This window comes from Danio rerio, chromosome 3 (genome assembly GCF_052040795.2).
Source record: "Danio rerio strain M-AB ecotype USA chromosome 3, GRCz13ab, whole genome shotgun sequence".
Taxonomy (NCBI): Eukaryota; Metazoa; Chordata; class Actinopteri; order Cypriniformes; family Danionidae; genus Danio; species Danio rerio.
The window spans coordinates 8940001-8966345 of record NC_141023.1 but is presented as its reverse complement, the minus strand read 5'-3'; the positions used below and the strand labels follow the sequence as shown (position 1 = coordinate 8966345).

Genomic DNA, 26345 nt, shown 5'->3' with positions numbered 1-26345 from the left:
TACATTTACAAAATATAATTCATACATGCACAGCACAATTCACATTTACAAAATCCAATTTGTAAATTCAAAACACTATTCACAAATACACAAATACACAAATCACATTTGTAAATTCGTAATACCATTCAAAACACACAAATCCATTTTATAGATTTAAAACACGATTAAAAAATACACAAATCCAATTCATAAATTCAAAACACAATTCGTAAATATTCAAATCCAATTAATGAATTCAAAACATGATTCATAAAAACCCAAATCCAATTCATAAATTCAAAACACAATTCATGAATACCCAAATCCAATTCATGAATTCAAAAAATGATTCATAAAAACCCAAATCCAATTCGTAAATTCAAACACGATTCGTAAATATTAAAACCCAATTCGTAAATTCAAAACACGATTCGTAAATATTAAAACCCAATTCGTAAATTCAAAACACGATTCGTAAATATTAAAACCCAATTCGTAAATTCAAAACACGATTCGTAAATATCCATACCAATTCTTAAATTCAAAACACGATTTGTAAATACCCAAATTCAATTCGTAAATTCAAAACACGATTCGTAATTATCCAATTTAACATTCGTAAAAGTTCGTAAAACGATCCGTAAAAGTCCAATTAATAAATTCAAAACATGATTTATAAATACACAAGTCCAACTAAAAAAATTTCAATTATTGTAAATTCACAAATTGTGTGTTGTATGTATATATTTTTCTAATTGGATTTTGTAAATGTGAATTGTGCTGTGCATGTATGAATTGAGACTGATCTGACTCCATATTTAATGTTTTCCATTTATTTGTTTTAGTTTCTTTTATATTTTAGATATTTCTTTTATTAATTGCGTTAGGGGCCTGCTACTGTAAAACCCATTTACAGGTAAGTTACTTTAAAAGAGGCAGTTGTGGTAAATAGCTGTGAAAACTTTCATACTGTAAAATTAAAATGTGGTAAAGGGTATTTTACCATAAACAGAAGTTGCGGTAAAGGTATTTTACTGTGAAATAAAATTACGGTTAGGATTTTGCTACTGTAAACCACATTTGCAGTAGCGGTAAAGAAAGTGCTGGCAAGAAAAATCACTGCAAAAGTACAATACAATGTCTAACAGTGTAGAGCAGATGTCAGACGATGGCCTCACAGGTGCATTGTGGGTCGTCTGTCAGCTTCGCCAGCTGTGAGTGCTTTTTTGGGCTCTTATTAACAGTATGTGTTTTCCAGGAAGCTCCACATGTGGATTATAATGGACAGACAGTCACCTGGACACAGCTGGACAACACCTGCCCTGGCCGGATGTGCTTTCAATGCTTTTACGTTTGCTAGAAGAAACCAAGGACTCGTAGAAGTGGGTTGTGCAGAATTATTTTTGGTTCAGAGCAATTTCATGCAAATGTCAACCTTGACAAGTTTTCACCAAAATAGCAAAACCCTTTGTAGGTTTTTTTTTTTTTGTGTGTAGGCTTGTGTTTTACAGTACTGTAAAAATACTCATAAATGTCTCTGCCAATGTTTTCAAACAACTATATTTGATTTACTAAAGTCACTCAGGTGCCAATTTCACATCTGTCACATTCATAATGGAGAGCTGTCACATCCATAAGCAAACTTTCCCTCATAAATGCAAAAATGTAAAATAAAATAAAATCAATTATGTTTAATTTAATCTAGTTTAATTTAACTAATAAGCAATATAAGTGGCCGCGTAGGGCCCCAGGACATCTGAGGGTCACCAATGAATATCTAAAGGTGCAAATTATACCTATAAACTATAAATAAAACATTGTTTTCTATCATATTTTGCACACAGAGAGTCAAACAAGTACAATTTTTACATCAATAAATATTGTTTTATAAACAATCATAATATTATTGTAATAAAGTAATGTTATGTAATTATAATATTATAAAATAAAATATCCCATCACCCCCAATCATGGAGCAGTCCAGCAGTCAAATTTATATACAATTTATTATTTTTAGTTTTAAATTCATTTTAAGAAAACCAATCATTTAAAATTTAAAGCTTGCATTGTGATAAAACGTAGAAAAGAAGATTTAGGGCTCTATTTTGACAATCCATGTGCCAAGTGCAAAGTGCAGAGCTCAAACGCATTAAGGGCATGTCAGAATCCACTTTAGTACGGTGGCCCAGTAGTGCAAAACACAACAACATTAAGATGAAAGCACTGCAACGTTAAGTTGAAAACGCTGCAACACTAAGTTGAAAACGCTGCAACACTAAGCTGAAATGCAGCACTAAAAGGAAAACGTTGTAACATTAGTATGAAAACGCTGCAACACTAAGATGAAAACGCTACAACACTAAGCTGAAATGCAGCACTAAAAAGAAAACGTTGTAACATTAGTATGAAAACGCTGCAACACTAAGATGAAAACGCTGCAACACTAAATTGAAAAACGCTGCAACACTAAGATGAAAAACGTTGCAACACGAAGTTGAAAACGCGTGTAAATAGCCGCGTGAACATTTGAGTTTACCCGCTTCATTCGCGTGTCAAATTCACTTCAGAACAGACGTGGGTTCGCGTGATGGGCAGGGCTTCTGTCTGCCCGAAGACTCTAGCTTCATAGCTAAATGGCTAACATAAATTTTATGAAGAATAAAACAGTGTTTATGTGCTTTATGAAGACTGAAAAACAGCGTCGATACGTTTAGGGTCGTGTCTGAGTCCACTACATCCTTTCAGAGGTGCATCCAGCTCTGTGAGCTCAAACTCCTCCAGAAACTGAACCTGGATGACGGAGGCTTTCTGACTGAGCCAAGCCGAGTTTGATGAACAGGTTCTACGTCACAATCACGCCCCCACAAGAGCAAGCTTCAGATTGGTTAACGGGGCGCGAATATACGCTGAAGTTCAGATTTTCAAACTTCAGAGATTCGCGCGAAACGCTTGTTAAGAGCGTCAAACACGCAAAACGCTCAATTCGCCCCGCGCCATTCGTGCAAATTACGTCATTCGCCCCGTGCCATTCTCGCAATTTACGTCATTCGTGCCGCGCCATTCGCGTGTATCGCGCCGCAGGATGTCTATTCGCGCGTGGCCGGCCCCTCCTTCTTCGGGCCTCTGCTCTGCCGACGTAACACTACGAGCTAACCGGACAAACTGGTTGCAGCGGGGAAGCCCTCCACACGGAGGTGAGCCATCACAGCCGGCGAGCAAGAGGAGAAGAGAAGAGGAGCGGCGTCATACCGCCCCGTAGCGTTCGCTCGAAAAAAAAAAACAAATCTGGTCATGCGTACGTCCCGCCACGTAAATCACGGTCTCCGGAAACGTCCGTGGGGCTACGTTTTCAGAATGAGCACGGGCTGACCAAAGCAGTGGTCCAGCTCCCATAATGCAATTCACAATCATAATCAAATGGGAAAACATTGCAAAATACCGAACTGTTAATTAACAGATATGTTTTACAGTGTACAAGAAAAAGTCTACTATAAAAATATGCCTGCTTATTCTCTTGTGTCTCTATATATCTTATTCTGTGCTAAAAATGAAGATCTGATGACTCTTTCTTTTAGGATTACTGTAATGCTCAGCACAAAAACAGCATAAAAGCATAAATTCAGGACAGGAAGCCTCCATCTGAACGTGTATTCATTTGTGTGGGGTTTTTTGATGTTAATGCTAACGTTACCCTACTTCAGCTTCTGTCTCTTTGCTGTGCAAATAATCCTGACAGTGTTTTTGTGTTGTTTTTTGTGGTTCTGGTGTTCCTGCAGACCTGCGGCTGGACGCTTTGACACTTTCTGTGTTTGATAAAGCACTGAACGGACAGATTTTAAAGGTCAGCGGCACAGAAGGGTCTCCGTCGGGTTACTGGATCACAGCATTAAACACCGGCAGATCAGCGGGAGTTAAAGGTGCACCGCTCTATAGAGAACAACACACACAGTTGAAGTCTGAATTATTATCCCTCCTTTCTTTTTCAAATATTTCCCAAATGATGTTTAACAGAGCAGGACATTTTCACAGTATGTCTGATAATATCTTTTCTTCTGGAGAAAGTCTTATTTGTTTTATTCCAGCTAGAACAAAAGCAGTTTTTACTTGTTTTTAAACCATTTTAAGGTCAATATATTTAGCCCCTTTACGCAATAATTGTTTCTGATTGTCTACAGAACAAACTATCGTTATACAATGGCCTGCCTCATTACCCTAACCTGCCTAATTAACCTAGTCAAGCTTTTAAAAGTCACTTTGAGCTAAATACTAATATCTTGAAAAGTATCTAGTCAAATATTATTTACTGTCATCATGGCAAAGATAAAATATATCAGTTTCTAGAAATGAGTTATTGAAACTATTATGTGCAGAAATGTGTTGCTTGTGTGTGGGATAGGGTACAGAAAAATACAATTAATAACAAATAAACAAACTAAATTATCTATTATTATCATCTATGTATGCTAATGAAGAAAATACAACAATTATAGAAGTAATAACAATAACAGTAAAAGTTAACAAAATTATATTTAAAAAAAATAGCATCTCATCAGTCACTCTCAATTGGTGCAACACTGTGGCTCAGTGGTAGGCACTGCCGCTTCAATGCAAGGTTGGGTCCTGGCTGGGCCAGTTGGCATTTATATATAGGTGAATTGAAAAAACTAAATTGACCGTAGTGTATGTGAGTGTGTCTGTGTGAGAAAATGTGTGTGAATGGCCGTTTCCTAATGCTAGGTTGCAGCTGAAAGGGCATCCGCTGTATAAAAATATATGCTGGATAAACTGGTGGTTCATTGCGCTGTGCTGACCTCTGATTAATAAAGGGACTAGGCTGACAAAAAATAAATAAACTCATCTCTATTTTCTACCTTATAAAGCTTGTTAATAAATTGTATAAAGGCCCCCCTTCTTGTGTTGAATGGATCCACCTTTCTTTGTAATTATATATTAATTAAATAATTAAATCAATATTGTGATCAAGAGGGTCTTCGAGAACTTTTCCATGTTAGCTCAATAACCTATTTAGCTTGTATTAAACTAAACTTCATGCAAATCTATATGCTTACACTGAAAAACAATCTGTAAAATTTTCGATTAAAAAAAAACTTCTGCGGTTGTCAGAATATCACCGTAAAAATATGATTGAAACCATAAAATACACTATTTTTACTGCAATCTACTGTATTTCATTGATGTTATACACCAATGGTTTAAAGGGCACCTAGGTTACCCCTTTTTTTCAGATTTAATATAAGTCTTTTGCGTCTCTTGAATGTGTATGTAAAGTTTCAGCTCAAAACACCCATCAGATTTTTTATTATACCTTTTACAAGATGCTGTTTTATACTGATTTCCACCAGGGGGTGGTTTTGGCGTACTGCGCCTTTAGGACGACTCTTTCCCGCCTACTGTTTCTCAAGCCGTCCCGCATGCTTTAATCTCCTCCCTTGGCTGCGTCAGACAACAGACAGACTTAAGGCATATTTATACTTCTGCGTCAAGCACCGGCGTATGCTACGACGCTGACGCATAGCCCTTCGCAGTGGCCGTCGGCGTCACTGACGTGCACCTCTCAAAAATTGTAACTACACGTCCCAACGACGCGTAGCGTAAGCTCTGTGATTGGTCGGCTTGGTAGCGCTGACGAGTCTGGGCAGGACTGAGAGCAGCGCGAATGGCGCGAGCGATTGTTTACAAGTGTGGAGTCCCGTGAAGGAGCTCTGGATGGAAAGTTTTGTTTTGTGTTTACCTCATAGTTAAAGTTGTTGCACGTCCGCCGGTTCCTGCCTCAAAATGAGCGAGTTTGAGCCACTTGTACATCCCGGAAGTGTTCAGGAAAACAAAACAGCAGCGAAGAATCTCGACACAGAGGAACATTTACACCTCACTGCCAACTAACGTTTCGGAAGTGTTAATGCAGAGCAACAGAGACAGCGCACAGAAGTATAAATGCACAGCCACGCACGTTGTATGCGCCGTGGGTTACGCCAGTCACCTGACGCAGAAGTATAAACCAGGCTTAAAAGGTAGAGGGTCTCGCGTAGCGTTTGCGAGAAATCTACAGTAAGAACTTTTACTAACTTAATCAGTATTTGTTGTGAAGTTGCATTGATGAGTCACACACAATATCGTTAAAAAAGTTCACGTGTGCGCGCACACACACACACACACACACACACACAGATACACACGCACACCGCAGCTGACACACAGATACACACACACTCAGACAGACAGGCCGACAGACAGAGCGCGCTCTGAATCTGTGCTTTCGCTTTGTTTAGGCACGAAAACACGTTGAAATAAACATAAAAACGGCGCGATTGCCTTCCTTTTCATTACAAGTGTCGTCTCCCGTTCATATGCAATCCTCACAACAGTCATATAGAGGTGCATGACTGTCAGCTGACGAGCTCCATATTGATAAACAGACGCTGTTTCGCAAACGGATTCTGCACTCGTGATTTGAAGCGGAGCAAAAGTGTGGGTTTTGGGTGCGTGTTTGAACAGACATATACACATAATTAATAATATTAATATCTAAAGATGTCGACCTTGGTAAGGTTTTTTTTCTAACACAAGTAATTTAGTCCTAAATGAGTATAAACAGTTAAGAAAGCAGTCGAATGCTTTCATTATAATGTTAAATGCAAGCATTTTAAAAAGTGACACCTGTTATTTAATGTAATCAAACGAAAAAAATCTAAATAAATCATTCATTCGTTGCTCTTTAATCAGAATGTGTACGTTATACAGTGAAGAAACGGCTAATGAGATTTGATTCTTTTTCATTATAATAGCTATTAATTTTAATAAGCTGAACTGTTTGCTAATTTATTTGCTGCTGATGTATACTATTTATTTTTTTCTGTTGTAAATAATAATAATAATAAAACGTATTACTGACCATTTCACTTTTTATGTACAATGAAACAGCTCCAACTGAGCATATTTAGTAATTATTTTAAGTTTTTTTTAAAGGGGGTCGGGGGAATCCCTTATTATGGTGGTCATATTCCTTATTTGTTGACGGGTATGATGCTGACACACAGGCATTTGTAGCTCCGCCCTCTTTTAAAAATAGCACAATCTCATTTGAATTTAAAGCAAGCCACCAAAATCAAAGCCTAAAAGAGTCAGTTTCAGAAACATATAAAACATCAATTGTGTCGTATTTTGAGCTGAAACTTCAAATACACTCTATAGACATCAGAGACTTATTTTACATTTTGTATAAAGGCTAATAATAGTTTGCCTTTAAGGAAACTTACTGTTAGCCAGGTTACGTTGGCTGTATTACAGGCCATTTGACTTGCGTTTAGAGCTACTGTGAGATTAAGCGCTTACCGTATCCCTGCCGCTGTTAGTATCAGCATGACCCCATGATCCAGGCCACAGACGGTATTTCCCTGTCTATCAGAGATATCATTACCACAACAATCAGCTTCACAGGGCTGCTTTAACCTGACAAAGTTCCTGTTTGCAAATCACATCAAAAGATAAATGATGCAAAAGCCAAATTGATGAATTGTCTTTTGCTTCCCTATCAGAGCAGCTCGATCAGTCAGTACAATGATAATTATTGCTCTTATTGAACTATATATAGCATTTTCTCATGGGCTGTGTTGCATTAGTCTTGTCCATGGTGAATTGAGATGACAGCAGTCACATAACCTTACGAATGGCTCAGTGGAATTATTTAATTAAAGCATTATCTAGTTTGATTAAATTCCTAATAAATAAAACTGCATAGCAAAGGAAATGAAAAGCATGCGGAGAGTAAGATTTCAGTCTCCATCCAAATTATGATGCAATGCAGGGAATTGCATAAACAAAATATTTTGGTGCTCTGGTATAAAGAGTATGATGTCTTTTATGACACATTATGTTAAAACACATCTCACCACATATAGGGTATGTAAGTGTAACAGGTGTTATATTATAATTATATATTATATATTAATTTCACTCAAAATTCTCCCTGTTAGTCATCAATTATTTTTATTTATTTCATATTTTCAAAGTTGTACTTTAAATATCTTATATTTCAGAGGTAATGAAATCATAGTTGTGTTTGTTTTCAATGTATTGGTGTATTTTGGAAAATGGTACGTGGCCCCTTTAAGTGTCGTTTTCCGGTTCCGCCTGCTCTCGCTCAGTTCGCGGCAAACGCGATTCATAGATATATACATTAGATGTCGCCTGGCCTATTGTTGTCTACTGGACGGAATGCGTCAATAGCGCCGCCATCTTGGTACAGGGTAGCGCTCCTTTGAAATGAATGCGGGACCAAGGTACAGTGGAGGACTGTGGCCATCCAAAGCCAGAGATATACACATATACACATATATCTATGATCGGGAGTTTTCCTGGATGTTAGTATGTCATTTTTTTTTTTCTAATTACGAAAATTATAATTTTACATCACTTTTCTACATTGATGGATCAGTGACCGCACGGGCATTCCTGACAAAAAGCTTGTGTTTGTGTGTACAGAAATGTACTATCCACCCTCCCTGTTAAATTTGATCTAATCATGTCCTGAAACACAGCTCCTCTCCTGCTTTCACTTCTCATACTGACGGAGGGAGCGATTCATTTGTGAATGAATCCCCCGAACGACTCATTCACTAGCCGACAATAATACAAGTTTCTGGCAGCGCAGCATCTCGTTGTCATATTTCTTTTGCATTGTTTGCTGATTTTATTCAACAAAACTAGCATAAGCCGAGTGTTTAGTGCGAGTTGGAGCTTCTCTGTCTTATGGTGAATGCAGTAAGTGACTGTATTATCATCAATAACGTTACCTGATTAGCACAAAAGTTCAGAACATACAAAAGCTTTGTGCTTTGTTTTCTTTGTTTGCTCGTTACTACACCCGTAGACAGCGCTAAAGTCCCGCATCTTCACGCATTAACACTGTCTTGGCTAGTGCGGTTGAATGACATTTGTCCTGGGAGCACTGTACCAATGTGGCGGTGCTATTGACGCATGCTCAGGGTCCCTATGTGATATCTAGTGTATATATCTATGAACGCGATTGAGGAGAGGTGAGTTTTAGTGAAGCTCCGGTTAAAACATAGCATATAAGTGTTGTTTATCACAGTAACACATGTAATGTTGTTCTAAATTGCATTACATTGTTGTTTAAACATGGTTGAGAGGTTGAACGTATATGAAGCATGTTTTTTGGGTAAAGTTCATAAGCATAAGTGTACAAGCTTTGTAGTGAGAATTATCCCTTTTACTAATAGGTTGGTGAGCTCCTAAGAAAGGCCACAGACTCAGCTTTGCCATTTGTTTACTTTATTCATGCAGGTATGTGTTTACTCATGCTTCTGTTATGTTTTTGATTTTATGTATAATGTTTCTCTTTTTTTTTTTTTTTTTTTCTTTTCTTGGTGTGTGTTGAACGCACTTCAACTTGATTTATGTCAGTTTGCGGCAAACGTGATTGAGGAGAGGTTGGTGAGCTCCTAAGGAAAGCCACAGACTCAGCTTTGCCATTTGTTTATTTTGTTCATGCAGAATAAAAGGCTGTTTACTCTCGTATGACTGGTTTCTTTCGCCTAAACATAACGCAGAGTAAAGCGAGGACCGGTCACATAAGCATAAAGTATACTAAAGTAATGCTGAAGTATAAATTTAAGTATACTTCATGTAGTAAGCACACTAGCATCTGAAGAAAAATTCTTGGTTCCTTAAATTTTTTTTTGTTGAATTAAATTAACCTTTCTACTCATCTCTGGTACGGTTCAGTATTGGTCACCTTTATCAGGCCTGCACTTCCACTGCCAAAAGGGTACCATTATAAAGAAATTTGCAGTTGACTTCATTCTCGCTCAAGGAAATGTCAAAGTGAAGCTGCACAGGGTCATTTACATATCATATGAGAAGCACTTCTCACAAAACAGTTATACACAAATACTTGAGTATAAATGTTCTTTACAAACTTTTCTATGAACATGATAATTGTAACTCAATGTCCGTGCGAAATAGCCTACTGTAACGTCTGCAATTATAATCATTCGTTCATTTTCTGTCGCTTTTCCGGAGCTGGGTCACGGGGGCAGCAGTCTTAGGAGAGAACCCCCAGACTTCCCTCTCCCCAGACACTTCCTCCAGCTCCTCCGGGGGGATCCCGAGGTGTTCCCAGGCCAGCCAAGAGACATAGTCCATCCAGCGTGTCCTGGGTCTTCTCCGAGGCCTCCTCCCAGTGGAACATGCCTGGAACACCTCCCTAGGTAGGCGTCAAGGAGACATCCGAAACAGATGCCTGAGCCACCTCAGCTGACTTCCCTCGATGTAGAAGAGTAGTGGCTCTACTCCGAGCTCCTCCCGGGTGTCAGAGCTCCTCACCCAATCCATAAGAGTGCGCCCTGCCACCCTTCGAAGGAAACTCATTTCGTCCGCTTGTATCCGAGATCTTGTCCTTTCGGTCATGACCATAGTTGAGAGTAGGAACGCAGATTGACCGATAAATCGAAAGCTTTGCCTTTCGGCTCAGCTCCTTCACCACAACTGACCGGTACATTGACCGCATTACTGCTGCCGCTGCACCGATCCGCCTGTCAATCTCACGTTTCATCCTTCCCTCACTCATGAACAAAACCGAGAGATACTTAAACTCCTCCACCTGGGGTAAGGACTTTCCTTCAACCTGGAGATGGCAAACCACCTTTTTTCTGGTAAAGCACCATGGCCTCGGACTTGGAGGTACTGATTCTCATCCCAGCCGTGTCACACTCGGCAGCAAACCGCCCCAATGCAACATATATGAACACATACAGACCCTTACATTCTCCGATATGTAATCAACTACAGAAAACCTACACACAGCATACATTTAGTCCTTATTTGGGTTCAAAAACAACACGCAACATATAGCCCACAGTCAGTGCAAACCTCTCATCTGTGTCTGTAATCTTTACCAGCACATGTAAGCTCTGTTAGAAAGTAATTTCGTCACTCCGAGTTCATAATAGTCCAAAAGGTGATGATGATAGTTAAATGTGGCAGTTTGTTCATGGTTTCGGTTGCTGAACGAGTCATTTGCTTCGGCTTCTCCTTTGTTTTTTGTGCTTCACTCTTGCGTTTGTCCATTTCTAAAAGGATCGGATGTCAGAAGTGCTTCAATAATCATGTGCAGGTTGTTATCATCAGCTCAAGAAATTTGTTATTTCAGACGCGAACACAAGCAAAAAGCGAAATCTTGCGCTTTAGACGACCTTGTAAACAACTACCGGGCACAGGGTAGATTCTGCTCTTCTTGGCTTTGTGGCTGTTCATTAAGACGACGACAAGGTTTGTTTGAGCTTGGGTCAAACATGGATCATTATTATATCTATATGTTATTACAGTGTAATGTCTTGGCTGTGCATTTAAAAATATAGCGTCCTTTGTTTTTATTCTCCTGCTTGTGCACGAGCTAGTGACGGATATAGCGTTCATCTGTGCATCTTGCTCCGCCTGTTGTTACCCTTTCGTCATGCTAGGTATCAGTGGTGTAGTCAGGGCTATACGCACGTATACTTTACATACCTACTTTTTTGCTTGAGTTGTTTGGGTATTACAACTTCTGAGAATCAATTTTTGTGTACTCACTTGTTTTGCTGATTAGACGTCCCTAATTTACGTGTATTTGCGTCCCCTTTAACTGTATACCAGTTGGTGCATTTTTGAAGTAGTATGATCATCGCCCCATTCCCCGCCCCCTGACGACCGCAGCAGCTGTGAGAAATTTTGTTAGAGATTTTCAAAAGACGACAGGTCAGCTGAATGATGTCCCGCTGAAACATTCAGGTAAAATTATAAAACAGCATGGGCGTCACCTTAGACCCACCCATATATTTCTGTTTAGCCCCCCTAAAAGTTTTGCAGTTAGATCATGAACTGTACAACTGTACATCACAACTGTACAAATTATCGCCTCAGTCCCCTTTAAATTTGATATGAAAACAACTTTTCCTTTTTCGACTTGTCTTGATTTAATCAGCAAACCACAGCTGTGCAGAGCGAGAAAGCAAGGTGTGTGCTTATCAATAGATTGTTATAATATCTGCATATATGCAGTCTTTACTACAGAAACACTTGCATCACTTGTACCCCAATGCCATGGTGGAGCTATCGGGTTTCCCAATCTTCTGTTCCCTCTGAGCTTTTTTGTACAGTATTAAAATAAATATATACATATAAATATTTTTTTTTATTTTACAAGTCCATTTAGAGTTAAACAGCTGTGTTTTACCAGAACTTAATAATAATAATGTATATATATATATATATATATATATATATATATATATATATATATATATATATATATATATAGCCAGTCTCCGGGTCTGCTGGGGGCACTATTAACCAGGCATAAATCATTATATAGGATTAGACTATTAGATTCTCTCTTTAAAACGAAAAAATTGTTTAACTATTTTTTTCCTTTTTGAATGGACAGTTCACCCCAAAAATTACAAATTGTCATCATTTACTCAACCTTTACTTGTTCCAATCGGTTTGTCTTTTTTTCTTCTGTTGAACACAAAAGTTAAGTAATAAAAAAGCAAGCAGGAATCCTGTAACCAGGGACTTCCATGAATCAAAGAAATGGTGACTGTTTTTTTTTTTTCATTTCTTTGCCTACTTTCATTTAAAATGTGGGTTGGGTGGGTAACAGCTGGGGCTCCTGCAGGGTTTTATTCCAAGGTGAACACAAATCCAGCACCGCCCGCTCCAAAGTTCGGAGGTCAGATTTGGTAGCTGAGCTAAACCAGACAGTTATTGACGTGTAGATGACTGATTCAATGATCGATATCTACTGTATATACGAAATGTATGCAAGTTAAACTAACCAAAGATACAGTTAAACAGCCTTAATGCCTCTTCAAGGTGGTGCTGAATAAACTTATTATCCGTCTTTCCCAAATCTAGCATTCTGAAGAGCTGTGAACAGATGAGATAACATTACTAACATGAAATAAAAATGTGCTCTTGTTATTCGTATATGTGTATATATACAGGCCCGTAGCCAGCCTGGTGAAAGAGGTGGTTGTTTTTTTTCTCAAAAACTGGACCTTTTTGCAGTTATTCGCCTCATTTTCTATTTAACTATGTGATTTTAAATACCTTTTATGTAAAGTTAAATACATTTCAGTAGTTCAGCACTTTCTCCTTTTGTCATTTCAATGTTATTACACAGCTTTTTTCAGATTTGTTTTATTTTTATGCTTGTATTGTTTGGGTTTTAATAACGCAATCTCACGGCAATTTGTAACTTTTTGTTTAGTGGCTAATTCGTATGAATTTGTACAATCTAATTCGTACCATTTAAAACGATTTGCTCATCACCCAATGACGGTTGGGGTTAGGGGTGGGGTTGGGTGCACTGAACTCATACAAATTCGTACAAATTAGCCACTAAACTGACAAAACGTAAAATACTTACGTTTCCTTGTGAGACCAGGCTGGGTTTTACCAAAATCTGGTTTAATTCCATGTCAACAGCTCATTGGAAAATTATTCCTAGGAAAAAAAAAAACATGACATGTTCAATCCTCATTTACCCTACTGTAGACTTTCATTCTATGGCACCTTCAAGTCTGTTTTTGAGAAGTACCTAAACTACATTTCAAAGAAGCATTTGGACTAAATATATGCTTCCTTAAATTTAGTTTAAAAGATCCTCTTAGTATACTGAAATAAACTTTCTAGTAATGGAATGCACACACTTTTGACTACTCCTGAGCAGTCAAAAGTGAATAAGCTCAAATTATTTTCCACTCTATTTACACCTGTGTTTAAGCGGCATCCATTTTTTATTGCATCTACGAAAATGCACCTTAATACCCAGTGTAAACATGGCTTTGGACAAGCAGGTTGCGACATGTAAACTAATCAGCATGCAGAAGCTTTCCCCAATCATGACATCAACGCCACACTAATGAAACTCAGGAAATTCTTCCTCTAGGTGCAGTCTAGTGAGGCCTGAGCGGATAAACAATGAGTGTTTACCAAAGACTCTTTTTGGCAGACGGCGATGTCCTCGACTTATCCATCTCCCAAAATAGAGCAAAGAATCCACAACCTGAATAAAAACAACTCGAAAATCTGCTTGAGCACTTCCATGCCCCGCTTCCCACTGACATACTGTTTAAATATTTCTCGCATGAGTCACTTCTGATTGTTTAATATCAAAACACACCCACTGGACCATTTATAGCTCGGCTTTTAAATTCGAGGGAACTGGCTACCTGGACAGTATTTTATAGTAGAAGACAGTTCAGTTTTAAGCACTAATGCAATATATGAATAACTCATTGTATAGGTGGAGTCACCAGACACTTTAATGGGTACACCTGTCCAACTGCTTGATCATGCAAATTTCTATTCAGCCAATCACATGGCAGCAACCCAATGCATTTAGGAATGTAGACATGGTCAAGACGATCTGCTGCAGTTCAAAATGAGCATCAGAATAGGGAAGAAAGGTGATTTAAGTGACTTTATGGTTATGAACCATGGTGCCATGATGGTATTGGTGCCAGACAGGCTGAGTTTTTCAGAAACTGCTGATCTACTGGGATTTTCATGCACAACCATCTCTAGGGTTTACAGAGAATGGTCTGAACAAGTGAAAATATCCAGTGAGAGGCAGTTCTGTGGGTGCAAATACCTTAGTTGATGCATGAGGTCAGAGGAGAATGGCCAGACTGGTTCCAGCTGATAGAAAGGCAACAGTACCTCAAATAACCACTCGCTACAACCGAGGTATGCAGAAGAGCATCTCTGAACACGCAACACATCTAACCTTGAGGCAGATGGGCTACAGCAGCAGAACCGCGTGCCACTCCTGTGAGATAAGAACAGGAAACTGAAGCTACAATTCGCACAGGCTCACCAAAATTGGATAAAAGAAAATTGGCAAAACGTTGCCTGGTCTGATGAGTCTTGATTTCTGCTGCCACATTCGTATGGTAGGGTCAGAATTTGGCGTCAACAACATTCAGGCTGCTGGTGGTGGTGTAATGGTTTGGGTCCATTAGTATTGATTGAGATTTGTGTCAATGCCACAACCTACCTGAGTATTGTTGCTGACCATGTCCTTCTCTTTATGACCACAAGGTACTGATAAGTTCACTGTGCTCAAATGGCCTCCACAGTCACCAGATCTCAATCCAATAGAGCACCTTTGGGATGTGGTGGAACGGGAGATTCACATTATGGATGTGCAGCCGATAAACCTGCAGCAACTGTCTGATGCTATCATGTCAATATAAATTAAAAACTCTGGGGAATATTTCCAGTACCTTGTTGAATCTCTGCCACGAAGGATTTAAGACAGTTCTGAAGGCAAACGGGGTCCAACCTAGTACTAGTAAAGAAGTACCTAATAAAGTGGCCGGTAAGTGTAGAAACTTACTGAGAGCTAAGATCAAACAGCTTGAGAGCTAAGACCAAACATTTACAGTACTCATAAAGTAGCCCATAGGCTATAGTAAACTTAATACAATTATTATGTCTACATTATGTTTGTAGGTTGAAATAGTGAGAATGGTATGCTGTTAAGGCGTATTCACAATTTAATATCAATCTGTACATATTCAAATTAGCTTGTTTTGTTTATTATTATCATCCAAATCTACATGTATTGTTATAGGCTTGTCAATGTTTGATCATTCAGATGGAAAAAAAAAAAATCCTGAAAGTATCTCTGTGCTATTATAGCTGTGTTTGGAGGCTATATCAGGGTTCAACGCTAAGGACATTTTCTACTGGCCAGCAGTACAGATTTTTTCTGGCCCTGCCAAAATTTTCACTGGCCCCACCAAAATAAATAAAAAATAGCTATTTTTTTAGCCACATATTTTAAATAATGTGTCAAAAATAATGTCTTTCAATCTAGAATTTAAATATTTTTAAAATGTTAAAATATTTAGCAGTAAAATACAGCAGTATGGAAAATGTGCAGGTATTTTATTGCTAAACAAAAAGTGGCTGACTTAAAAGTGATGGAAACGGAAAACGTAGCATTCTGAGACTTAAAAGCACAAATTGTTTCTCGGTTCTGAGACTGTATTTGCACACAATTGACATAGTAGCAGGCAAATTAAAATTTGATGACAAGGCAGCACTGGCCTGATCGGGCCAGTAATAATTCTCTCTACTGTCCCGAACATCTCTCATGCTGGTCCCGGGCCATCGGGCAGTCCTTATTGTTGAGCCCTGTATATGTTGCACAGTGCTTTAAGCTAAGCTGTATCCTTTGTGATATCTTCATCATCGTCAAAGCTAGTTGTCATTTTGGGTGTGAACGGGCCTTTAATTATTTAATTTTTTTATTGAATGCTTGAAAAACAAAACAACAATTGTCATGTAACAAACAGCAACAATTCAGGTGTTTTTAGTCATTTAGTCCAAGCCAAGTCCTTAATCAAAGTCCTCGTTCTGTATTGCTTTTAAGTTGGTTGATCCTTCAATACACTCAAAATACATTTTCATTTCAATTTTAAATTTAGGGAAAAAAGGTTTACACTTACAAAACTTGCTCTTGTGAATATGAAATTTGGCCAACAAAAAAACAAGGTTCATGAAATAAGTATTATTTTCCTTTTTTTTACAATCATGGAAACCAAAGCTAACATTCTTATATGTAAGTTCAAAATCTGCCTTCACATAAACTTTTATAAAATCAAGAACATCACACCAAAATGTCATTGAATGAGGGCAAGTCCAAAATAAATGAACAGACGTCTCAGAATTCACTAAGCAAAATGAACAGTTGGTGTTAATATCATTCTTAAGTCTTTTAAGATTACACCTATGAATCTATGAATCAGTTTAAAGGTAAACTTCTCTTATTTTGTTTGTTTTAAAAAATTTGTGGGGTAATGACCAAACTTTCTTCCAGGAAATATCATTCACAAAACCACTCCAATATGACATTACATAAGACGCATAATCTTCATGAAACAGGGCTCTTAATTTCTTATTGCATTTTGATTTAGATGAAGAAAGGCAGTTTTTACCAATAAATGTTTTCCAAAGCTCGGCCTTTAATTATGATATTTTGAATTCGGCGTGTGTGCTTACGTCATACTTCCGTTGCTATCTATAGAGTGGAGGAACTATGACGTCACTTTGTAGGCTAATCGTCTGCTAGCATAAAACTGGTTCCCTCGTGAAAATCCCTATAGGATTTTCCCATAGGCTTTTCGAAGATTGCCAATAATAAGCTCTGTGTTCAAACACAGTTCATTACACTTACACGTTTTGTCCAGCCTGATAATCCTCACACGAAAATACAACACTTTTGGATCTTAAATGCAAACGCAAGAGTTAAAAAGCTAACATTAGGCTATAAACGGACTACAGAGCCCTCGGGGCGCTTGTCTGTGACGTCAGCCCCACCCTGCTACAGACAACTTATCAAGCTTATTTTTAGAAATAATGTCCATGACAAAGAGTTAATCTCTCTGTTTATTATATTATAATCCACGCTATATATTATAAACAAATAAATACGCAAAAATACATAGACCTATGTGCCTTTTGGATTGTTTTTACGTGGGAAATACATCTGTTTTGCTTTACGATTGTTCTAAAAGTTTTAAAACTGCGTGTATAAATCTGCCTATATAGTATTTTCATCAGACATATTTAAATAAGTGTAAAGCTCGCGCACACAGTCTGCTTACCTTAACAGATGACAGAAAGGCGTGAGGAGGAACAAGTCTATCAAATGGCCGCAAGTTCCATCATGATGGACACAGAGCAACATTCAATATTCATTTTATGTCACAAAGTGCAGCGAAAAGCAGCCCATACAGTCACATCTGCTATACGTTTTATGGAGGAGTGTAAATATTGCAGTTATGACTGAGTAAAATGTGTTCAGATGAATAAAAAAAGACGAAAACTCACTTGATCACGTTAAAATGACAGTTAATATGTCTGTATTTTTACAAATTTATTTACACGTTTGCATTACTGAGGGCAGGAGAGAGACATGCTGCACTGATGAACAGTATCTTCATAATATAGTTTAATTAAAATAAATGATCAACAAATGAATCTATCTCGACAGCCTTTACATGTGAAGACATTATCTACACACAATCTGAATTCTTAATAAGAAAAACACAAAAAACTATAAAATAATATTCATGAAAATACCTAAATAACAGCCAAATCCAAATGCCCAACATAAGCGAGCTGCACTCCAGACCAGAACAGCTTGATGACGTATAATGTCCCCGACACCGCCTGTAGTCCCATTTAGCAACTTGATAGCGACCGTCTTTTTAAAGAAGCATAATTTATTTAAAAATCCAAAAGTGTGCTGTAACTGATGTGTTTTATGTCATAGAACAAAACGTGAAAATATCTTGAATTTGTGTTTGCCACGGACCTTATTTAAGCGATTTTACTGAAACCCCATACAAAAAACCCATTGACTTTGGGACGAGGGAACCGGAAGTGCTAAAATGCTAACTCGCTTCCGGGTTTTTGCATACAAATTGACGTCATAGTTCCTCCACTCTATGGAGGCTGATGCAAGTTTCACTTCAGGTATATAAAGTAAGCCATTTACATATAAATAATTCGCTATTAAGATATGAAGGCAAAATATTATCGACGTTCGCTTAACAAAAACCGACGCGTTGGCGGAATAAACAAACAGAAAAGGCGCGAATTCGCAAAAACACGACGCAAAGTCAAAATTTGTTGTCTGTTAGGACCAAAAAGTAATGTAGTTTCCAGTGTAAACTATTTAATACGAACACTAACCTATTTTCAATATTATCTGCACTATGTAGGATGTTTCCTGTCAGAGAGGACAAAAACCCACTGACTGATAAAGATCATATAATACAGCACGTCTATGAACAGGTGTGTATGCTGGAAACCCTCAGGTTGTTTTCACTGTTGGTTTACTGCTTGGATGGTTGATGTGAATTGTGGCTTAAAGCTTGTTATTGTGCACCAGGTGATGTTTTGTTGCTCTGAATTTTTATTTTATATGGTTAAGTTTCTAGCTTAATTGCTGCAGGGTTTATGGGTCTTTGAGAAGGCTTAATTCACACAATGAATTAAGGCCTAAAAGAGTATTTAATCAGATCAGAAAGTCTTAAATTCACAAAGTAGCATTGCGTGGGTGCCCTGGAAAATGTCATTAGTTTTGCTTTGTTTCTCTTTACAAATGTCTAGGTCACACTTTACAATAAGGTTCATTAGTTAATGCTAATTCATGCATTTACTAACATGAACAAACAATGAACAATACATTTACTACCGTATTTGTTCATGTTAGTTAACGTTAGTTAATGAAAATACAGTAGTTCATTGTTAGTGTAGCTCCCTCCAGCAACAAACGAGCAAGAGTCTTTGGTTTCTACTGACTGGTTTATTTTCATAGCAAGTCTTCAGGCAATGAATCGTCCCAACTAGCCTTGTTGTAGCACAGCTGTTGTAGGATCTTCTTGCCCACCAAAATGAATGGTGCCATAAATCCAAGTGGATCAAACACAGATGCTATCGTTGACAACACTCCTCTGCGAGTAAATGGATGTTCCTTTACAATGACTCTAAACTGGAATTCATCAGATGCAATTGACCATTGAACACCAAGTGCTCTCTCCACATACATCTCACCCAGATCCAAATCCTTTACTCCTTTAGCAAGATCCTCTTGAGGAATTGAAGCGATAACATTCTTACTGTTGGAAATGAACTTGTGAAGTCTAAGTTTCCCAGTGCTACAGAGTTTTTTAGCTTCAGTCACAAGGGCAATTGCTTCAGCTTCAGTTGGCACACTTACTAATCCATCATCAACGTAAAAGTTCCTTTGGATGAACCTAATAACACCTTCAGTGAACATTCCTTTTCCTTCAGCAGCAAGATGTTTAAGACCATAATTTGCACAACCTGGGGATGAAGCTGCACCAAATAAATGAACTTTCATTTTATACACTGAGGGTTGAGCTTCCAAATTGCCGTTGTCCCACCATAAGAATCGAAGATAATCTCGGTCCTCTGCTTTGACATGAAACTGATGAAACATGCGTTCTATGTCACACATAATGGCAACTGGACATGTTAACACATGGTGCATTAACTAATGTTAACAAGCATGGACTAATGCATTTGCTTTAGATGTGGGGAAAACAGATTGAGCCTTGCTTTCTGAGAAATTACAAATGAATTGGTATTAAAAATAATTTCTGATCCAAACTTAATATTCTCAGTTTGACCATTGTTTATGTGTTTCTCACATTTTTTCCCTCCATTTTATTTGACTACATTTTAATTTCTATCTAAATTATTTTATTTCTTTATTTTACATTTGCTAAGCCTTTTGTGACTCGTTGTGTGCGTATATATGTACAATAGATGAGTGAACATATAATGGAACTTTTGTCTATTTGTATTGTATGTATGTATATATTGCGACAGAATGTAAAACAGATTAAAAATAGGCATAACATATTGTTTATAAATGGTGCTGTGGGGTGGGGGGCTCTGTTGGAGCAAAGATCATTTGTCTCTGTTTTTCAAATACTTTTGAAATTGATGTTTTATTGACCAAAATGTTAATAAAAAGATTTGAACAACAACAAAAAAAAAATAATTTCTTCTCATAAAACTTAAAACTTAAAATTAAATTTATCCAAACACAAATATGTTTGGATGATAATCATATACCATTTAAAAAATGTTTAGTTTAGAAATCTATAATCCAGTTGGGACAATAGAATAATAGAAAACTTTGCACTTTGAAATATGTTTTAAAGTAGAGTATTTACTATGGCTGTACGATATTGGAAATTTTACTTTGCTGCGATAAATATTGCTATATGAATATAATTTCACCAGATGATTTGAATAGCTCTATTTGGAAAGATTTCATTAACTAGATCGACTGGGGTGATCAAGCAGTGCATCTGCATAAAATATAATGAATTATAACCATATAAAACAAACAACAGATCAAAAATAAATAATGCTTTATGGTTTTCCGGGGAGTCTAGCGGTAGTGAAGTATAGAAATTGAAAGAACATCTCTGAACGCACAACACCTCCAACCTTGAGGCAGATGGGCTACAGCAGCAGAAGACCACACCAGATGCCACTCCTGTCAGCCAAGAACAGGAAACTGAGGCTACAATTCACACAGGCTCACCAAAATTGGAAAATAGAAGATTGAAGAGCAAAAATAAATGAAACATGTAATGCTTTATGGTTTTCAGGGAGTCTAGCGGCAGTGATGTATAGAAATTGAACAATCAAACATAAAATAACATGGTTATCGTTGTATCAACAATTTTATACAGAAAGATAAAATAATGTTTATTACTACATTTGTCCTTTAACCTTTAATAAATAATGTAGTCCTGCGATGTGACTATAGCCTCATTCACACTACGAGTGACTTGCAGCGGCAAAACAACCATCCCCCGTTCATTTCAACGGAGAGTGAGCAACTTCCGGCAACCTCCGTCTACTCGAGCAACAGCAACCGTTGGCGACCAGGTGGGCGTGTTGAGCGGTTCGATGGTCAGACTGGTTCCAGCTGATAGAAAGGCAACAGTAACTCCAATAATTGTCGACAGTAATACGATACATAACCAAATATGTATCGTTTCCGGTAAAATGTGAACATGCTTAACAGAGCCGGCCCAAGGCATAAGTGAACTAAGCGGCTGCTTGGGGCCCCGTGGCCACCAGGGGGCCCCCAAGAGTGCTTGAAATTATTGTGTGACTTTCGTTTTAGTTTGTTGAGTTGTGGATTAGTGGTGGGACAAAATATATGCCCATTTATAGTGTTATTTCTGACCGCGATACATACTCGGGCGCCAAGATATTTACCTAAATTTACAAAAGATCTGATTTAATTAATGAGTTTTCAACACCGACTGCAGCAGATAACTGCTTTAGCTACAGTACACCCAGCCGCCACCAGGTGGCGTTTCCCGTAATGGCGAATCATTAGACATACACCAGCGTCATGAAAACCACTAAGATGAGCCATTGCAATGGTGAATATCTCAGGCATACAGAGACTTTCTTCTGTCCAAGTTGGACCAATGTATATGTGCGTTTCAGACATCCAGCTCCCCCGAATTTGCCACTAGTTTCTTTTTAACAGATGCGCTTTCACTTCGCTATATCGCTATAATGTCTTACATTGTTGCAATTCTATAAATGCGTGTTTATAAAAGAAATTCATCATGAATTTTTGATGCATTTTCCCACTTCATTTACCAAAATTGTGATATGTTGTGGCTGGTTTTCTTGTGATCTATCAATATATCCCAGAATCATTGAAATCGTGATTGAAGCAGCAGTGCCTGGAACAGCAGCAAATGAACTTGGTGATAAAAAATACGCTTCTGATTTATACAATTCACAGTTGGTAAATACACTGCAAAAATGATTTTCTTTCTTATAGTTTTTGTGTGATTTTTAGTCCAAATATCTAAAAATTCTTAAACCAATAAACATTTTCTAGAAGGATTTTTAGTCAAAATTTTGTGAATTTTTCATTAAAAAAGCTCAATAATCTGCCAATTAGGGTAAATAAAAAATATTGTTTGAGGTTTTAAATAAGATTATTTTACTGATCTCATTGGCAGATTAATTTGTTTTACCAAAAAAAAAAATTCACTTAATTTAGAATTATTTCTGAAAACTGAAATATTTTTGTACATATTTACTCATTTGACTGATATGCGAGTATGTCTAGAAAATGCTTCCTGATTTAGTTTGATTTTAATTTAAATAGATGTTTTAAGTTATTTGAACTACAAAATACAATATGATTTTTTTTCAGTGTTAACATTTATATCCAATTTAAAAAAATGTATCTTTATTTTCACTATGTTTGACTGTTTGGAAGCGTCTTGTGCCTAAATAATAAAAATCAGTATGTTGTTGGCTACTTCCAGCTGCTTTTGTTTCTGCCAGCCCATATTAATGTTTGTGTCTAATTATTTAGTTTTGTGGCTAGTAGTCATATAAAAAGTTGGATCAATAGGAAGCTGTTTCTGCAGAATAATATTTAGAATTGTCTTAAAACATATATTTTTTGATGTAAGCAACACAGCTGCAGCGAATAAAATCGATAATGTGTGTTTTAAATTTATAGTGTGCGAATTATCAAGGATTGACGATAATTTTTCATATTGTTTGCACCAAGGGGGCTCCAAATAAAATCCTGCTTAGGGCCCCCTGAAGGCTTGGGCCGGCCCTGACGCTTTAATTTCAGACACTAGCGGAGCACAGACGAGCGGGGAATCCCTCCATCTCATGCTGAACACAGTCGACCAATCACAACAGACTGGGACATAGAACCAATCAGAGCAGATTAGCTTTGCGCTAAGGAGGGGTTTGGGAACAAATGAATCACTGAACGAACCATATGATGGGAGCCGTTGGGATCATTAAGTAACACTAAATGCATATTATAAGACAATGAAAACGTTTTTTTGACCTTACATGCATATTAGCCTAATGTAGGAGACCCCCAAAACCAAAATATTACCTTTTACATTGCAAAATAGGTGCTCTTTAATATGTTTTCTGTTTTTAGTTTTAAACGGTGCCATGCAAACAGTATGCAACACTTTTTTGTCTCAGAACCTCAGTAAGGTTTAGGTGTAATTCAGTAAGCACTTTTCCCTAGTTTTATAGCAGTTTAACATTTTTAGCCATGGATTGGAAAACCTAATAATTGTGTCTCGCCCAAATATTGTTCAATCTTAAATAAACTACTTTTTAAGTTTAAAATTGTCCCAAATAACTGGTTTTGTAGTCCAAGTGGAGTTCATTGAGTGCAGAGTTTAACAATAAATATGTTATCCTTCACTTAAAAATGCCAACATTCATTAATTTGCATATTTAGGATAGTTTACATACTGCAAAAATAGAATCGTAACATGCTATTCTGAACCAGTGGGTCTGTCTGTCAGTGAAAGTCTGGAGATTTTTGTTTTTTAACGACAGCTGTGCACACACAAATGCATGAAGTCAAAATTAGTGAGTGTCTTATTTATCAGGGGTCACCAAAGCAGAATGATCCATCCGCCACTAAAAAATTACGAACAATGCAATTTGGAAATTTTGCAAATGATTAAAGATAAAAATTTGTTAAAATGCACATCTATAAGTCTTTAATGAACCTAAAAGAGCACTCAGCTGCTCATCCGTTTGCACTGGCTGCCAGTTGCTGCTCGCATCAAATTCAAAGCTCTGATGTTTGCCTACAAAGCGACTTCTGGCTTTGCTCCTTCTTATCTGCTCTCACTTCTGCAGATCTATGTGCCCTCCAGAAACTTGCGTTCAGTGAATGAACGTCGCCTCGTGGTTCCATCCCAAAGAGGGAAGAAATCACTTTCCCGAACGCTCACGTTCAATCTGCCCAGTTGGTGGAATGAACTCCCTAACTGCATCAGAACGGCAGAGTCACTCGCTATTTTCAAGAAACGACTAAAAACTCAACTATTTAGTCTCCACTTTACTTTCTAATCTGCAATTGCCTCTCTGGATATACCACTAACTGTACTCAAAAAAATAAAATAAATAAATAAATGAATAAAAAAAATTACTAATGCTTTCCTTCTTAGACTTTACAGACCTGAAACTTGCCTATAGCACTTATTCATTGTTGCTCTTATAGTTGTGTAAATTGCTTTCTTGTCCTCATTTGTAAGTTGCTTTGGATAAAAGCGTCTGCTAAATGACTAAATGACTAAATGTAAATGTAATACTTGTTGACTAAAAGGAAATAGGCCTATAGACTACTTCCTATAGCAATGGGTGTATTACAAGAAGTTATATTATTAAATATTTGTGTTAAATAAGTTTAATCTAATAATTCCAGCCAGCTTTGAGTGAACTTGTAACATTGTAAGAAACGCAGAACTTTCAGTTGTTATGCGAAAAAGCCGAAATACATGCAGGACCATTTCAATATTTTGCTCGTCTCCGACTATTGACAGCAGATCTCTCAATGAGAGAGAGAGGGGGATTTGCACTCGTGATATCTTTACTGCTTCATTCATTTAACCTAACAAATTTAATGTTTAGACCATCACTGTGCCTCTCGCGATCTTATCACTGGCTCATTCACTATCATCATCATGATTTCCGGGTATTTAGATAAATTTTGGGGGATCTCAGAGCTGGTATAAATTTGCGGAAGACACGCAGAGCTTCTGGGAGAGGTCATAACTAGACACAAGATAAAGGAGATAGCTCCGCTTGCATCACAGCATGGTATGTGCGCGACGTATTTGAAAAGCGGGGAGGGTTGCGGGACGTATCTGAGGGCCGGGTGGGAGACGCGCGATTTCAGGGAGATTATCATTCGTTTGCCGGCATCCGGGAGTTTCTATGCATTTGACTCCTGGAACTTTTGAGAGACTTTTTTTTGTAATTCAGTTTTTTATTTCCGAAAGTGAGAATATACAAATTTTACAATCAGATAACAAAATACTTTTAACAGATATTACCCCATATATGTTCCCCATCCCCCCACCCCATTATACGCACATCAGGAAACACAGAATAACTATAGTTTAGACCAAGCTGTTAGATAATTTACATTAAGTTGTCATCCGTAGCATCAGATGAGGGTTAAGTGTCCAAGATTTCTTTGACGTTGCATATGTAGATTTTTTTATGACGTAAGAATGTCCACTTTTTCATGGTTGATCCGTGCTGATGACAGTTCCAGATACAGTATTTCCAATACTGAATGTAACCAGTGCTTAACTGAGAGATCATGAGGAGGTTTCCACCTTTGTACCAACATTTTCTTTGTAGCAGTTAACCAAAATTTACGAACCTTTGCATTTAAGGGAAATTGAGAGTTATCATTCAATAGTAACAATACAGGATCGTTTTGGAAACAAATTTTTGTAACTTTAAATAAAATGTCCTGCACCGAATCCCAAAGTTTTTGCACCTCCGGACATTCCCACATCATATGTAAAAAGGTATCTGGACGCTGTGGTTCACAGAACTTACTATATGAATTTGGAGATAAACCTATGATATGTCGTATACGTGCGGTTAAATATGCCCTGTGGATAGTTTTAAAATGAATAAACTGGTGATTAGGGTTTGTGGAAGCGTGGAATGTATTATGCCATACAGTTTCCCAATCGATAGTTGTATTGGGTCGAGACAGATCAGATAGCCATAATCTTTCGAACTTTTGAGAGACTTGAGATGTCTGCATCTGTATATATTTTGACACACGGCTATTTAGCTTGTTTATTTAAAAAAGTTGTGATCTGGCGCTATATAGATAATACAATTAATGTGACTTCAAAGAGGGCGGGTATTATGTTGAGAGATGA

The 26345-nt window shown here is 37.5% G+C and overlaps 1 protein-coding gene and 1 long non-coding RNA gene across 6 annotated transcripts in view; one reads left to right on the top strand and one right to left on the bottom strand.

The window, feature by feature from the left end:
- LOC148679716 (uncharacterized) overlaps window positions 1-2470 on the bottom strand; it is a 143096-nt gene extending 140626 nt beyond the window's left edge. The window contains exon 1 of the long non-coding RNA XR_015941958.1: window positions 2162-2470. This is a non-coding gene — a long non-coding RNA (uncharacterized LOC148679716). The remainder of the gene's footprint in view (window positions 1-2161) is intronic.
- The window catches only part of LOC147845506 (uncharacterized), a 99852-nt gene that overhangs the window by 436 nt on the left and 73071 nt on the right, over window positions 1-26345 (top strand). For all 5 annotated transcript variants that reach the window (XM_087243948.1, XM_087243949.1, XM_087243951.1 and 2 more), the window contains exons 2-3: window positions 1241-1364; window positions 3759-3899. The gene's annotated coding sequence lies outside the window, so the exon portion shown is untranslated. The remainder of the gene's footprint in view (window positions 1-1240; window positions 1365-3758; window positions 3900-26345) is intronic.